The sequence below is a fragment of the Apteryx rowi genome, unplaced genomic scaffold (genome assembly GCF_003343035.1).
Source record: "Apteryx rowi isolate R43461 unplaced genomic scaffold, aptRow1 scaffold_678, whole genome shotgun sequence".
NCBI classification, from domain to species: domain Eukaryota; kingdom Metazoa; phylum Chordata; class Aves; order Apterygiformes; family Apterygidae; genus Apteryx; species Apteryx rowi.
In genome coordinates this window covers 248,615-255,426 of record NW_020450958.1, presented here as the reverse complement: position 1 = coordinate 255,426, position 6,812 = coordinate 248,615, and positions in this window count along the sequence as shown.

The following is a 6,812-nucleotide window of genomic DNA, read 5'->3' as shown; positions in this document are numbered from 1 at the left end:
GGGGTAAGGAGGGCGGCGGGGCGCAGCGGCCGGGACTGCAGCCGGGGAGGTGGCGACTGCGTCTGCTCTCCGGCAGCAAGCGCTGAAATAATCCGGGCTCCCCTCCCGCTTTGAAATCTTCAGTGCAGGGTAAAATAATATCCATGAATTAAAGGCTGTTCTTCACGCAGCCTCTCCTGACCAGCTGCTGAAAGGCCTCGCTCAGCCGTGAGGCCTTCCCGTCGCACCTGTGATGGAAAGCAAAGCCGCGCCGGCTGCCGCGCCGCGCCAGCTCTTGCCGGGGGCTCCCGGCGCGGGGCTGTGCCGGGCGCTCGGGCCGGCGGGGGCCGGGGGGCGCGGGCCGGGGCCCTGGCGCTGCTGGGAGGCGGGGTGAGCAGTGCGGAGTGGTGACCTGACACCGGGGCAGGTCTGCTGATGTCTGAAAGGAAGGGACAGACAGGATACCGGGAGTGGCGAAAGCCCAACCCTGAAAGCCCTTTCGCAGCCTTTTTATGCCGTTTCTACTCCAAGAGCTGCGTGTTAGTACACTTGGATGCCAAACGTTTGTTCTCAGCCCTCTCTTTTGCTGGTAACTTTAGTCCCTCTCCATCTCTTTTGTCCCATTTCTGCTCCGTGGTTACAGGAAGGGTGAGCTGGAGCGGCTGAGCCCCACTGTACCCCTCCTTGGTTGTGCTTTCTCTTGGGCGATCGTAGGGAGTGACTGCTGGTGCCTGTCGTGCTTGTGTTTCCTCAAACCTCTCTRTATTTAAAGCTGCATAGGATGGGTGGCCGCTTCCCCCAAAAGAGAGTACGCTGCCCTTACCCACAGAGGTGAATTATAGCGCAGGCATGGCAAAGGTGGAGAGGCAGAAACACAGAAGATTTTGTATATGAGATTGTTGCTGAGGTAGCCTGCATATCATGAACACGCATCAGGGAGACTTGGTTAGGCAAAGAGCAGAGGTTGCTATTCACAGGGGAAATGTACATTTGGACTTGAAATCCAAAGGAAAACCCAGAAGAGAAAATGGATCTGAAAATACCCAGCCCTGTATAAGGAAAAAAAAAAAAAAGAAACCCAATTAGTGTGATTATTAGAGATGGTTAAAAAAACAAAAACCCAATACTTGCCAATCCTGTTAATCCTTTCCAATATATCAAAAAGGTTGGTGGGAAGGAGAATCAAAAATGTTAAATCCTGATATTCAACCTGACCTCCCCTGACACCCCCCCCCCCCAAAAAAAAAAGAGATTTTGCTCTGCACTGTGAGGAAAAAAATGGAGTGTGGAATTACTGAAAATGCTGACAACATCTTTTTGGAGTATGTTTCTCCTTCTAAATTTACAGAACTATTGGCCATTTGTCAGTTATTTGAAGCTATTTGAAACAAAATGTTTTGTTTCTTTTTTTCTAAACAAATTGGTTCCTCTAATTACTTCTTTCAGGTCCCTTTCAGGTGATAATTATGAACCTAATTAATCTTTCTAGTGGTGATAGATAGTAGTTTAAAGTAAATGCCATAATGATCTTTCTAGTAGCTTAAATACTGCAGGACCTTACATTTAACTGTTTTGGAGCGCTCGCTGTTTTAATCCTGCACACTTGCTACAAAGGCGTTTCTGCAGAGCAGCTGCAAGGAAACAGAGATTCGGGGAGCTCTGTGTTTGAGAAGGAACTATAGGAATCTAAAAACAAGTGTAGGGGACCAGCAATCACTTGCAAAGGCTGGAAAGTGGCAGCAGAAGTTAGAAGAGTATTAATCCATCGTAGAGGTGTTGATGTAGGACAGCAGGATGCTCAACAGCCGCACCGAGACAGGTTTCCACGCCAGGAGGGTGTGATGCGATGGCCCAGCCTGAGAGCAGCCTGACCATGAGGGGTCATTTCACCTGAACAAAAGCTTTTTTCTCTTTTTCTTTCCCCTGTCACCTGCCAAACTCCATTTAAATTTATTTCTGCCACTCCAGGGGTGATTTTGCATTACCTGAAATGTACACTGAAATTAATCTTCCCTTGGAAAAACAATCAGCCCAGTAATCCTTGACTCACCAGGCTGGCTCCGCCAAGGGGAGGAATTACACCTCCGTTCTTCCTGGTGGCGCGCGGCCGGGAGATGTGCCTGCCTCCGCCTGTGCGGGCCATTGGGGGAGCGCTCCTCGGGCCAGGGCACCGAGGGACACAGCCTGGCTCCGTGCAGCCTTCCTCCCGGGCATGCGCCACCTCCGCACTGTGCTACGGCCCTTTCCTCAGCTCCGCATGGGAGGACGTTTAGCAACAGGTCCAACGTTGCTTCTGAAGATAAGTCTCTGAACYGCAAGCGGAGATGCTGTGGTGATGGGAACCAGTTTTGTTCTGCCGCAGATCATTCTGCGGAGTATCCCTGGCCGGATGGGACCTCCTGAGGTCTATAGTCCGGCCCCTGCCCAGCACGGGGCTGCCTGCCCCGGGTTGCTCACCACTGTCTCCAACCAAGCTTTGAACATGTCCATGGGTGAAGATCTCACCAGCTCTGTTCCAGTGTTTGACCACATTCATTTTTGCTGTATCTGATCCAAATTTCCATTGTTCGGACCTGTGCTGGCTGCCCCTTGTCATATCCCAGCACACTGCTGGGAAGAGTCCAGCTACATCTTCTCTACACCCTCCTATGCGTARTTGAAGTCAGTAATGAGATCTTCTTTTCTTAAGGCTCTTTTTCTGAATGRCATGTCTTGGTGGCTGTTTCTGATCCTAGGAAGAACGTCCTGAATGTTGTTAAAACCCAGAGAGTGAAACGTGGGATAAGGAGCAGCCAGAGCAGGGGGGCAAACGCTGCTTGCTCCTGTATTAGCAAGCGAACCCTCGTCCCACAGCGGGCTGTAACACAACAGCAGGCGTCTTCCTCCGAAAAAAGGCAGCGCCTGGGCATGGTTATCTCTCTCTGCAGGGCTTGCCGCAGGGGCAGTGTGTCTCTGGGAAAGGCTTCGCACCACAGAGCACTTGACAAGCGGGAATTTTGGGGGGCAGGTTTACAGCTGCCCTGGCAAAGTTGGAGACCTTTGCCAGGAGCAAAGAGGGGGTTGCACACCCCTACACGAGCCCTCCCGGGGGTGAGGTTAGCCCTGGCGAGCTTGCACAAGCCACTGGGGGAGATTTTGCTTTATGGCCTTTTAACTTTGTTCTTGTTACGCCACCTGCTTAGGAAAATCCTGTGGCCTCCCCTCACTTACAGATCAAAATTTCTCCTTCCAAATGAGGACAGAAAAAGCATGGTGGCCCTGGTCGTTGGGCGAGCTGGCAGAGGACCACGTGCAGCCATCCCCACGGGGCAGGCGACACCTCTCCGGTGTGTTTGTTTGCAGGCTCGTACCTACATTTGTGTCTGCTCCAAAGCTAATCCCCCAATGGGCTTTCGCTGGCAGAGAGCTGACAGGTGAAGAAGGCATGACCACCATGGGCTTTGGCAAAGCTTTGCTTTTTCTCACCTTCACGTGCTCGCTGCATGTTTGTAAGAGTTTTTCTGTCAGTGGTTTCCTCACACGGGGTTTTCACATCAGGTACTCAAACCCAGGGACTAGGGCAGTGGCCACAGCAGCTAAAACTGGGGGGGGGGTAAAGACCTTTTAAGAGAAACTGCTTTTTTTTCAGACTGAAGCCTTTATTGGATGCAGCTGTGTGTAGATGTAGGGCTCTCTTCACGCTGAGCTTGTTGCCAGTGCAAGGGCTGCGTCATATTGTCTAAAGGGGGCAATTTGTCTTGAGAACATAGTTGTCTTCGAAGACCCTTGAGTTCAGAGGTGGTTTTGTTGCTGTTAAATGTTCATAGAAAATGATTCCCCAACCTCCCCCCCCCCACACCCAAGCTCCTTTCTTTTCCCAGAGGATCTGCCTTTGCTGCGGCCATAGGGCAGGCCAGGTCACAGGAGGCCAGCGACAAGCAGCGTTTTGGGACTGCAGTGGCTTCAGGCTGAATTCATGTTGTACGATGGACAGATCCTGGACCACACACCGTGCCTGCATGCATGGTGTCTGCGTTCTCTGCCAGGACTCAATTTGACCCTCTTTCATATATCTAGACATAAGTGAATTGCATTTCACTGGATGACACCTGCACCAAGTCCTGAGTCTGAGAACTTTCTGGACTTTGGTTTCTGACATTACAGCTGCTGTATGTTGCCCTGGTGCTTTTCAGCTTGTAGTCTGAGGCTGGATTCATTGCAGGACATGTCAGAGCCGCAGGTCCAGGGRTCCTTTCTTGCTTCTGTTGCCTTCTGTGATTCAATATATTTACAACTCATATTCATCATCATTTAATAACATTTGTACTTCAGTTTCAAGCCAATGCCATTTGGGTTTGCTCCAGGTGCCCATGAAATAGTGTGGGTGAGTGACTGGTCAGTGAAAATATGTGGGTTTTTCCCTTTCATTCTACAGCTGGATGTGCTGCTTCGAGGAGGCTGCTTTGGTTTGGTGTTTGCATGCAATGCGGTCATGTGGACGGTCTTTGCAAAAGCCCTGCRACTCTCCTCCTCCTCGGCTGCTGCCTCGGTGACCACAACAGCCTCCAACTTTATCTGCTCGGTGAGTAAGTTCGTCCCAGAGGTGCTGGAGCCTGCAGAAGTGCAGTGACATAAGAATGGTCCCRCTGGGCAAGACTGGTCCTAGCTCATCTCCCAGTGAGACAAGGGGCATCTCTGGCCACAAAGGGAGATTTCAGTACCCCTGCGTAGGCAGACGTGAAATAGTTGTATTGGGTATCACCTGGTCTGACCTCTCTGTGTAGGTTTTTCTGGGTAATGCAGGAAGAGCGTTGCTGCCAAGCACAGTATCTTGTGGTGGCTGCAGTGTTTACTGAGCTTTTCTAGTTGCCTGAAATAAAATGGCACGGTGAGAACTGGAGCTGGAGACTTTTCCTTGTTTTGCTTTTGCTTTAGCAAAACCTCACTTGTGGCAAGCTAAAGCTACCTTAGCTGGGTGTGAATATTCACTGTGAGAGCATTTTGGACCTGCACGTTTTTTCTGCTTTCTTTTCACACTGTTAGTCTTGTTTCTCTGCTCTGACAATTCCCAGCCAGTCTGTAGAACTGTCCAAAACACTTTGAAACCAGTGGGACCTCTTTTTTATTGACTTGAGTAGAGTCTCGGTTCCCCAGAGTTGCTGAGAAGGCAGCAAAACAGGTGCACGTCTGCCAGAATTCTGTTTGGGGACCCCAGTGTGGCTGCGCTTCCCAGCCTGGATGCCAGAGTAGGTCTTTCTCAGCATTAGCAGCAACACTTTGAAGCGGCAGCAGCAGCATCTCCGTTGGTGGTCCTACCAGGAGTTTTCTTAAGCAGGTTTTTCCTGCCTGGCTCTCCCAGCAATATGAATTCTGACATCTCCGAAAAGGCACTGAGCAGTTTGCTGYGGCCAGCCTGCTCCACCGCCCTGCTGTGCCGCGGGCTTTGCAGCAGCCTGGCCCAGCAAAGCTTTCTCTCTTTCTTGTCCTTCAGGCCATCCTGGGCAAGCTGCTCTTTGGGGAGACGTGGACGCTTCTGTGGTGGGTTGGCCTCACTGTGACGCTGGGCGGCCTCGTGCTGCTGCACACCGCTGCGCCCCAGGCAGCGCGGCTGCCGACGGAGGAGAAGGAGAAGTGAGGAGGACAGGAGGGTGCCCTGAGCGGTGCCACCCCTCATGAGAGGTCAGCTGCCAGACCTGCTTTGCGTCTCCGGAGGGTGCTGACGGGCGATGCCGTCCCCTATGGACATGGTGTGCTTAGCACTGCTGGGCCGATGGGTTAAGAAGAAGAGCATGCCGCTGCACATGTTCAGCGTGTGGCATTGGCAGGGGGATGGTCCAGGAGTCGGGCAAAATCTGCTCTCCGCAAACTTCTGGACAGCTCACCAAGTAATTATGGTTTTGTACTTAAATAAGGCTGAGATTTGGTTTTGTGTGTCAGCATTTGGCTGAGCCAGATTTCCATCCCCCTCTTCTTTATCCTTGGGGGTCCGGAGGGTTGTGGAGCCAGGAAATGCAGCTGCGGCAGTCTATGGGAGAGCTGGAGAAGACACCATTTCATCTACCGAGGTGGGCTTGTTCCTCAACTGCCTCCAAAATGCTGGACCTCTGCCGCTGCCTTGCGGAGGTTCCTTAAAACAACTCTGAGTGGGAAGGTTCCCTTAGCCTGGTAACGCTTCCGTTGTTGACACCTCCTAATTCTACCCATATCCTCCTCACCCCATGCCCTATTTCCGTCTTTTCTTTTTGCGCCAGAGTGCCTATGCCAGTCACAGGCATTCAGACTCACTACCCTGTTTGTGTGCTTATCTGTTTATTAGCAAAGGCACACGCTACATCTTTCCTGGTAGGTGAGCACCAGCGTTTCCAGATGTGTGGTAGTGGTGAACTCCTATGGTGTGTCAGTAATGACTGTTCCAGAGAGAGGTGGCCTCTTCTGAGTCAGTATACTGGAAACAGAGACCAGAGGCTTATCAGCTGCTCTTCCTCTTCACACCCCATTGCTGTGGAGCTTTCTCCATTTGGGGGTAGAAAATTGAAAGTAAATATGGTGACTGTGGAAGGTTCCTGGGCATCGGTACTTTTCCATAAGAGGAACTGGCCTGAAATAGAAAAGCAAACAAATAGCTGTTGAAGCTGTTGACATATCTGCTCTGCTATTTATGGTTTCCCTCTCTGCCTCTGGAAATGTCCCTGTGCTTGTCATAGGTTCTCATTGTTTGGGAAACTGTGGAGCATGTAATTAGTTCCTTCAGCTTCCCCAGTCAGTCACATACACCTTTTCACATGCCATCTATATCTGCTGCCTATACTTCCCACTTTCCTATTCCTGACATATTGCTCATTTGGATGTAAGAT